Source organism: Rhipicephalus microplus, unplaced genomic scaffold, assembly GCF_043290135.1.
Source record: "Rhipicephalus microplus isolate Deutch F79 unplaced genomic scaffold, USDA_Rmic scaffold_467, whole genome shotgun sequence".
NCBI lineage: Eukaryota > Metazoa > Arthropoda > Arachnida > Ixodida > Ixodidae > Rhipicephalus > Rhipicephalus microplus.
This window is the reverse complement of record NW_027465030.1, coordinates 10,908-21,814: the sequence shown is the minus strand read 5'-3', so window position 1 is coordinate 21,814 and position 10,907 is coordinate 10,908.

Genomic DNA, 10,907 nt, shown 5'->3' with positions numbered 1-10,907 from the left:
TCCAACCTTTCGGTTAACAGCCGATCGCGCTAGCCAATTGCGCCACGGAGACAGTCCTGCTCTACTCTCACCACCATCAGAACATATCTTCAAAGCTATCAGCCCAAAGAAAAAAAGCGCCATACCACCACCGGGTGGGCTCGAACCTCCGACCTTTTGGTTAACAGCCGATCGCGTTAGCCAAATGCGCCATAGAGACAGTCCTGCTCCACTCTCACCACCATCAGAACATATCTTCAAAGCTATCAGCCCAAAGAAAAAAAAGCGCCGCACCACCACCGGGTGGGCTCGAACCTCCAACTTTTCGGTTAACAGTCGGTCACGCTAGCCAATTGCACCACGGAGACAGTCCTGCTTCACTCTCACCACAATCATAACATATCTTCAAAGCTATCAGCCCAAAGAAAAAAAAAGCGCCGCACCACCACCGGGTGGGCTCGAAACTCCAACCTTTCGTTTAACTGCCGATCGCGCTAGCCAATGGCGCCATGGAGACAGTCCTGCTCCACCCTCACCACCATAAGAACATATCTTCAAAGCTATCAGCCCAAAGAAAAAAAAGCGCCGCACCACCATCGGGTGGGCGCGAACATCCAACCTTTCGGTTAACAGCCGATCGCGCTAGCCAATTGCCCCACGGAGACAGTCGTTCTCCACTCTCACCACCGTCAGAACATTTCTTCACAGCTATCACCCCAAAGAAAAAAAAGCGCCGCACCACCACCGGCTGGGCTCGAACCTCCAACCTTTCGGTTAACAGCCGATCGCGCTAGCCAATTGCGCCACGAAGACAGTCCTGCTTCACTCTCATCACCATCGGAACATATCTTCAAAGCTATTACCGCAAAGAAAAAAGCAACACACCACTCCCGGGAGGGCTCGAAACTCCAACCTTTCGGTTAACCGCCGATCGCGCTAGCCCATTGCGCTACGAAGGCAGTCTTGCTCCACTCTCACCATCATCAGAACATATCTTCAAAGCTATCAGCGCAAAGAAAAAAAGCGCTGCACCACCACCAGGTGGGCTCCAACCTCCAACCTTTCGGTTAACAGCCTATCGCGCTAGCCCATTGCGCCACGGAGACAGTCTTGCTCCACTCTCACAACCATCAGAACATATCTTCAAAGCTATCAGCGCCAAGAAAAAAGCAACACACCACTCCCGGGAGGGCTCGAAACTCCAACCTTTCAGTCAACAGGCGATTGCGCTAGCCAATTGCGCCACGGAGACAGTCCTGCTCCACTCTCACCACCATCAGAACATATCTTCAAAGCTTACAGCCCAAAGAAAAAAAAGCACCGCACCACCACCGGGTGGGCTCGAACTTCCAACCTTTCGGTTAACGGCCAATCGCGCCAGCCAATTGCGCCACGGAGACAGTCCTGCTCCACTCTCACCACCATCAGAACATATCTTCAAAGCTATCAGCACAAAGAAAAAAAGCGCCCCAGCATCACCGGGTGGGCTCGAACTTCCAACCTTTCGGTTAACAGCCGATCGCGCGAGCCAACTGCGCCAAGGAGACAGTCGTGCTCCACTCTCACCACCATCAGAACATATCTTCAAAGCTATCAGCGCAAAGAAAAAAGCAACACACCACTCCGGGGAGGGCTCGAAACTCCAACCTTTCGGTTAACAGCCGATCGCGCTAGCCAATTGCGCCACGGAGACAGTCCTGCTTCACTCTCACCACGATCATAACATATCTTCAAACCTATCAGCCCAAAGAAAAAAAAAGCGCCGCACCACCACCGGGTGGGCTCGAAACTCCAACCTTTCGTTTAACTGCCGATCGCGCTAGCCAATGGCGCCACGGAGACAGTCCTGCTCCACTCTTTTCACCATTAGAACATATCTTCAAAGCTATCAGCCCAAAAAAAAGCGCCGCACCACCACCGGGTGGGCTCGAACTACCAACTTTGCGGTTAACAGCCGATCACGCTAGCCAATTGCGCCACGGAGACAGTCCTGCTCCACTCTCACCACCATCAGAACATATCTTCAAAGCTATCAGCCAAAAGAAAAAAAAAGCGCCGCACCACCACCGGGTGGGCTCGAACCTCCAACTTTTCGGTTAACAGCTGATCGCGCTAGCCAATTGCGCCAAGGAGACAGTCCTGCTCCACTCTCACCACCATCAGAACATATCTTCAAAGCTATCAGCCCAAACAAAAAAAGCGCCATACCACCACCGGGTGGGCTCGAACCTCCAACTTTTCGGTTAACAGCCGATCACGCTAGCCAATTGCGCCATGGAGACAGTCATGCTCCACTCTCACCACCATCAGAACATATCTTCAAAGCTATCAGCCCACAGAAAAAAAAGCGCCGCACAACCACCGGGTAGGCTCGAACCTCCAACTTTTCGGTTAACAGCCGATCGCGCTAGCCAGTTGCGCCACTGAGACAGTCCTGCTGCACTCTCACCACAATAAGAACATATCTTCAAAGCTATCAGCCAAAAGAAAAAAAAGCGCCGCACCACCATCGGGTGGGCGCGAACATCCAACCTTTCGGTTAACAGCCGATCGCGCTAGCCAATTGCCCCACGGAGACAGTCGTGCTCCACTCTCACCACCGTCAGAACATTTCTTCACAGCTATCACCCCAAAGAAAAAAAAAAGCGCCGCACCACCACCGGTTCGGCTCGAACCTCCAACCTTTCGGTTAACAGCCGATCGCGTTAGCCAATTGCGCCACGAAGACAGTCCTGCTCCACTCTCATCACCATCTGAGCATATCTTCAAAGCTATTACCGCAAAGAAAAAAGCAACACACCACTCCCGGGAGGGCTCGAAACTCCAACCTTTCGGTTAACCGCCGATCGCGCTAGCCCATTGCGCTACGGAGGCAGTCTTGCTCCACTCTCACCATCATCAGAACATATCTTCAAAGCTATCAGCGCAAAGAAAAAAAGCGCTGCACCACCACCAGGTGGGCTCGAACCTCCAACCTTTCGGTTAACAGCCGATCGCGCTAGCCCATTGCGCCACGGAGACAGTCTTGCTCCACTCTCACCACCATCAGAACATATCTTCAAAGCTATCAGCGCAAAGAAAAATGCAACACACCACTCCCGGGAGGGCTCGAAACTCCAACCTTTCAGTCAACAGGCGATTGCGCTAGCCAATTACGCGACGGAGACAGTCCTGCTCCACTCTCACCACCATCAGAACATATCTTCAAAGCTTACAGCCCAAAGAAAAAAAAGCGCCACACCACCACCGGGTGGGCTCGAACCTCCGACCTTTTGGTTAACAACCGATCGCGCTAGCCAATTGCGCCACGGAGACAGTCCTGCACCACTCTCACCACCATCAGAACATATCTTCAAAGCTTACAGCCCAAAGAAATAAAAGCGCCACACCACCGCCGGGAGGGCTCGAACCTCCGACCTTTTGGTTAACAGCCGATCGCCCTAGCCAATTGCGCCGTGGAGACAGTCCTGCTCCACTCTCCACCACCATCAAAACATATCTTCAAAGCTATCAGCTCAAAGAAAAAAAGCACCGCACTACCACCGGGCTGGCTCGAACCTCCAACTTTTCGGTTAACAGCCAATCACGCTAGCCAATTGCGGCACGGAGACAGTCGTGCTTCACCTCACCACCATCAGAACATATCTTCAAAGCTATCAGCCCACAGAAAAAAAAGTGCCGCACCACCACCATGTGTGCTCGAACCTCCAACCTTTCGGTTAACAGCCGATCGCCCAAGCCAATTGCGCCACGGAGACAGTCCTGCTCCACTCTCACCACCATCAGAACATATCTTCAAAGCTATCAGCCCAAAGAAAAAAAGCACCGCACCACCACCGGGTGGGCTCGAACTACCAACTTTTCGGTTAACAGCCGATCACGCTAGCCAATTGCGCCACGGAGACAGTCCTGCTTCACTTTCACCACGATCATAACATATCTTCAAAGCTATCAGCCCAAAGAAAAAAAAGCGCCGCACCACCACCGGGTGGGCTCGAAACTCCAACCTTTCGTTTAACTGCCGATTGCGCTAGCCCATGGCGCCACGGAGACAGTCCTGCTCCACTCTTTTCACCATTAGAACATATCTTCAAAGCTATCAGCCCAAAGAAAAAAAAGCGCCGCACCACTCCCGGGAGGGCTCGAAACTCCAACCTTTCGGTTAACCGCCGATCGCGCTAGCCCATTGCGCTACGGAGGCAGTCTTGCTCCACTCTCACCATCATCAGAACATATCTTCAAAGCTATCAGCGCAAAGAAAAAAGCGCTGCACCACCACCAGGTGGGCTCGAACCTCCAACCTTTCGGTTAACAGCCGATCGCGCTAGCCCATTGCGCCACGGAGACAGTCTTGCTCCACTCTCACCACCATCAGAACATATCTTCAAAGCTATCAGCGCAAAAAAAATGCAACACACCACTCCCGGGAGGGCTTGAAACTCCAACCTTTCAGTCAACAGGCGATTGCGCTAGCCAATTGCGCCACGGAGACAGTCCTGCTCCACTCTCACCACCATCAGAACATATCTTCAAAGCTTACAGCCCAAAGGAAAAAAAGCGCCACACCACCACCGGGTGGGCTCGAACCTCCGACCTTTTGGTTAACAGCCGATCGCGCTAGCCAATTGCGCCATGGAGACAGTCCTGCTCCACTCTCCACCACCATCAAAACATATCTTCAAAGCTATCAGCCCAAAGAAAAAAAAGCGCCGCACCACCACCGGGCTGGCTCGAACCTCCAACTTTTCGGTTAACAGCCGATCACGCTAGCCAATTGCGGCACGGAGACAGTCGTGCTCCACTCTCACCACCATCAGAACATATCTTCAAAGCTATCAGCCCACAGAAAAAAAGCACCGCACCACCACCGTGTGGGCTCGAACCTCCAACCTTTCGGTTAACAGCCGATCGCCCAAGCCAATTGCGCCACGGAGACAGTCCTGCTCCACTCTCACCACCATCAGAACATATCTTCAAAGCTATAACCGCAAAGAAAAAAGCAACACACCACTCCAGGAAGGGCTCGAAACTCCAACCTTTCGGTTAACAGCCGATCGCGCTAGCCAACTGCGCCAAGGAGACAGTCGTGCTCCACTCTCACCACCATCAGAACATATCTTCAAAGCTATCAGCGCAAAGAAAAAAGCAACACACCACTCCAGGAAGGGCTCGAAACTCCAACCTTTCGGTTAACAGCCGATCGCGCTAGCCAATTGCGCCACGGAGACAGTCCTGCTCTACTCTCACCACCATCAGAACATATCTTCAAAGCTATCAGCCCAAAGAAAAAAAGCGCCATACCACCACCGGGTGGGCTCGAACCTCCGACCTTTTGGTTAACAGCCGATCGCGTTAGCCAAATGCGCCATAGAGACAGTCCTGCTCCACTCTCACCACCATCAGAACATATCTTCAAAGCTATCAGCCCAAAGAAAAAAAAGCGCCGCACCACCACCGGGTGGGCTCGAACCTCCAACTTTTCGGTTAACAGTCGGTCACGCTAGCCAATTGCACCACGGTGACAGTCCTGCTTCACTCTCACCACAATCATAACATATCTTCAAAGCTATCAGCCCAAAGAAAAAAAAGCGCCGCACCACCACCGGGTGGGCTCGAAACTCCAACCTTTCGTTTAACTGCCGATCGCGCTAGCCAATGGCGCCATGGAGACAGTCCTGCTCCATTCTCACCACCATAAGAACATATCTTCAAAGCTATCAGCCCAAAGAAAAAAAAGCGCCGCACCACCATCGGGTGGGCGCGAACATCCAACCTTTCGGTTAACAGCCGATCGCGCTAGCCAATTGCCCCACGGAGACAGTCGTGCTCCACTCTCACCACCGTCAGAACATTTCTTCACAGCTATCACCCCAAAGAAAAAAAAGCGCCGCACCACTACCGGCTGGGCTCGAACCTCCAACCTTTCGGTTAACAGCCGATCGCGCTAGCCAATTGCGCCACGAAGACAGTCCTGCTCCACTCTCATCACCATCGGAACATATCTTCAAAGCTATTACCGCAAAGAAAAAAGCAACACACCACTCCCGGGAGGGCTCGAAACTCCAACCTTTCGGTTAACCGCTGATCGCGCTAGCCCATTGCGCTACGAAGGCAGTCTTGCTCCACTCTCACCATCATCAGAACATATCTTCAAAGCTACCAGCGCAAAGAAAAAAAGCGCTGCACCACCACCAGGTGGGCTCGAACCTCCAACTTTTCGGTTAACAGCCTATCGCGCTAGCCCATTGCCCCACGGAGACAGTCTTGCTCCACTCTCACCACCATCAGAACATATCTTCAAAGCTATCAGCGCCAAGAAAAAAGCAACACACCACTCCCGGGAGGGCTCGAAACTCCAACCTTTCAGTCAACAGGCGATTGCGCTAGCCAATTGCGCCATGGAGACAGTCCTGCTCCACCCTCACCACCATAAGAACATATCTTCAAAGCTATCAGCCCAAAGAAAAAAAGCGCCGCACCACCATCGGGTGGGCGCGAACATCCAACCTTTCGGTTAACAGCCGATCGCGCTAGCCAATTGCCCCACGGAGACAGTCGTGCTCCACTCTCACCACCGTCAGAACATTTCTTCACAGCTATCACCCCAAAGAAAAAAAAGCGCCGCACCACCACCGGCTGGGCTCGAACCTCCAACCTTTCGGTTAACAGCCGATCGCGCTAGCCAATTGCGCCACGAAGACAGTCCTGCTCCACTCTCATCACCATCGGAACATATCTTCAAAGCTATTACCGCAAAGAAAAAAGCAACACACCACTCCCGGGAGGGCTCGAAACTCCAACCTTTCGGTTAACCGCCGATCGCGCTAGCCCATTGCGCTACGAAGGCAGTCTTGCTCCACTCTCACCATCATCAGAACATATCTTCAAAGCTATCAGCGCAAAGAAAAAAAGCGCTGCACCACCACCAGGTGGGCTCCAACCTCCAACCTTTCGGTTAACAGCCTATCGCGCTAGCCCATTGCGCCACGGAGACAGTCTTGCTCCACTCTCACAACCATCAGAACATATCTTCAAAGCTATCAGCGCCAAGAAAAAAGCAACACACCACTCCCGGGAGGGCTCGAAACTCCAACCTTTCAGTCAACAGGCGATTGCGCTAGCCAATTGCGCCACGGAGACAGTCCTGCTCCACTCTCACCACCATCAGAACATATCTTCAAAGCTTACAGCCCAAAGAAAAAAAAGCACCGCACCACCACCGGGTGGGCTCGAACTTCCAACCTTTCGGTTAACGGCCAATCGCGCCAGCCAATTGCGCCACGGAGACAGTCCTGCTCCACTCTCACCACCATCAGAACATATCTTCAAAGCTATCAGCACAAAGAAAAAAAGCGCCCCAGCATCACCGGGTGGGCTCGAACTTCCAACCTTTCGGTTAACAGCCGATCGCGCTAGCCAACTGCGCCAAGGAGACAGTCGTGCTCCACTCTCACCACCATCATAACATATCTTCAAAGCTATCAGCCCAAAGAAAAAAAAAAGCGCCGCACCACCACCGGGTGGGCTCGAAACTCCAACCTTTCGTTTAACTGCCGATCGCGCTAGCCAATGGCGCCACGGAGACAGTCCTGCTCCACTCTTTTCACCATTAGAACATATCTTCAAAGCTATCAGCCCAAAAAAAAAGCGCCGCACCACCACCGGGTGGGCTCGAACTACCAACTTTGCGGTTAACAGCCGATCACGCTAGCCAATTGCGCCACGGAGACAGTCCTGCTCCACTCTCACCACCATCAGAACATATCTTCAAAGCTATCAGCCAAAAAAAAAGCGCCGCACCACCACCGGGTGGGCTCGAACCTCCAACTTTTCGGTTAACAGCTGATCGCGCTAGCCAATTGCGCCAAGGAGACAGTCCTGCTCCACTCTCACCACCATCAGAACATATCTTCAAAGCTATCAGCCCAAACAAAAAAAGCGCCATACCACCACCGGGTGGGCTCGAACCTCCAACTTTTCGGTTAACAGCCGATCACGCTAGCCAATTGCGCCATGGAGACAGTCATGCTCCACTCTCACCACCATCAGAACATATCTTCAAAGCTATCAGCCCACAGAAAAAAAAGCGCCGCACAACCACCGGGTAGGCTCGAACCTCCAACTTTTCGGTTAACAGCCGATCGCGCTAGCCAGTTGCGCCACGGAGACAGTCCTGCTGCACTCTCACCACAATAAGAACATATCTTCAAAGCTATCAGCCAAAAGAAAAAAAAGCGCCGCACCACCATCGGGTGGGCGCGAACATCCAACCTTTCGGTTAACAGCCGATCGCGCTAGCCAATTGCCCCACGGAGACAGTCGTGCTCCACTCTCACCACCGTCAGAACATTTCTTCACAGCTATCACCCCAAAGAAAAAAAAAGCGCCGCACCACCACCGGTTCGGCTCGAACCTCCAACCTTTCGGTTAACAGCCGATCGCGCTAGCCAATTGCGCCACGAAGACAGTCCTGCTCCACTCTCATCACCATCTGAACATATCTTCAAAGCTATTACCGCAAAGAAAAAAGCAACACACCACTCCCGGGAGGGCTCGAAACTCCAACCTTTCGGTTAACCGCCGATCGCGCTAGCCCATTGCGCTACGGAGGCAGTCTTGCTCCACTCTCACCATCATCAGAACATATCTTCAAAGCTATCAGCGCAAAGAAAAAAAGCGCTGCACCACCACCAGGTGGGCTCGAACCTCCAACCTTTCGGTTAACAGCCGATCGCGCTAGCCCATTGCGCCACGGAGACAGTCTTGCTCCACTCTCACCACCATCAGAACATATCTTCAAAGCTATCAGCGCAAAGAAAAATGCAACACACCACTCCCGGGAGGGCTCGAAACTCCAACCTTTCAGTCAACAGGCGATTGCGCTAGCCAATTATGCGACGGAGACAGTCCTGCTCCACTCTCACCACCATCAGAACATATCTTCAAAGCTTACAGCCCAAAGAAAAAAAAGCGCCACACCACCACCGGGTGGGCTCGAACCTCCGACCTTTTGGTTAACAGCCGATCGCGCTAGCCAATTGCGCCACGGAGACAGTCCTGCACCACTCTCACCACCATCAGAACATATCTTCAAAGCTTACAGCCCAAAGAAATAAAAGCGCCACACCACCGCCGGGTGGGCTCGAACCTCCGACCTTTTGGTTAACAGCCGATCGCGCTAGCCAATTGCGCCATGGAGACAGTCCTGCTCCACTCTCCACCACCATCAAAACATATCTTCAAAGCTATCAGCCCAAAGAAAAAAAGCACCGCACTACCACCGGGCTGGCTCGAACCTCCAAATTTTCGGTTAACAGCCGATCACGCTAGCCAATTGCGGCACGGAGACAGTCGTGCTCCACTCTCACCACCATCAGAACATATCTTCAAAGCTATCAGCCCACAGAAAAAAAAGCGCCGCACCACCACCGTGTGGGCTCGAACCTCCAACCTTTCGGTTAACAGCCGATCGCCCAAGCCAATTGCGCCACGGAGACAGTCCTGCTCCACTCTCACCACCATCAGAACATATCTTCAAAGCTATCAGCCCAAAGAAAAAAAGCACCGCACCACCACCGGGTGGGCTCGAACTACCAACTTTTCGGTTAACAGCCGATCACGCTAGCCAATTGCGCCACGGAGACAGTCCTGCTTCACTCTCACCACGATCATAACATATCTTCAAAGCTATCAGCCCAAAGAAAAAAAAGCGCCGCACCACCACCGGGTGGGCTCGAAACTCCAACCTTTCGTTTAACTGCCGATTGCGCTAGCCCATGGCGCCACGGAGACAGTCCTGCTCCACACTTTTCACCATAAGAACATATCTTCAAAGCTATCAGCCCAAAGAAAAAAAAGCGCCGCACCACTCCCGGGAGGGCTCGAAACTCCAACCTTTCGGTTAACCGCCGATCGCGCTAGCCCATTGCGCTACGGAGGCAGTCTTGCTCCACTCTCACCATCATCAGAACATATCTTCAAAGCTATCAGCGCAAAGAAAAAAGCGCTGCACCACCACCAGGTGGGCTCGAACCTCCAACCTTTCGGTTAACAGCCGATCGCGCTAGCCCATTGCGCCACGGAGACAGTCTTGCTCCACTCTCACCACCATCAGAACATATCTTCAAAGCTATCAGCGCAAAAAAATGCAACACACCACTCCCGGGAGGGCTCTAAACTCCAACCTTTCAGTGAACAGGCGATTGCGCTAGCCAATTGCGCCACGGAGACAGTTCTGCTCCACTCTCACCACCATCAGAACATATCTTCAAAGCTTACAGCCCAAAGAAAAAAAGCGCCACACCACCACCGGGTGGGCTCGAACCTCCGACATTTTGGTTAACAGCCGATCGCGCTAGCCAATTGCGCCATGGAGACAGTCCTGCTCCACTCTCCACCACCATCAAAACATATCTTCAAAGCTATCAGCCCAAAGAAAAAAAAGCGCCGCACCACCACCGGGCTGGCTCGAACCTCCAACTTTTCGGTTAACAGCCGATCACGCTAGCCAATTGCGGCACGGAGACAGTCGTGCTCCACTCTCACCACCATCAGAACATATCTCTAAAGCTATCAGCCCACAGAAAAAAAAGCGCCGCACCACCACCGTCTGGGCTCGAACCTCCAACCTTTCGGTTAACAGCCGATCGCCCAAGCCAATTGCGCCACGGAGACAGTCCTGCTCCACTCTCACCACCATCAGAACATATCTTCAAAGCTATCAGCCCAAAGAAAAAAAAGCTCCGCACCGCCACCGGGTGGGCTCGAACTACCAACTTTGCGGTTAACAGCCGATCACGCTAGCCAATTGCGCCGCGGAGACAGTCCTGCTTCACTCTCACCACGATCATAACATATCTTTAAAGCTATCAGCCCAAAGAAAAAAAAGCGCTGCACCACCACCGGGTGGGCTCGAAACTCCAACCTTT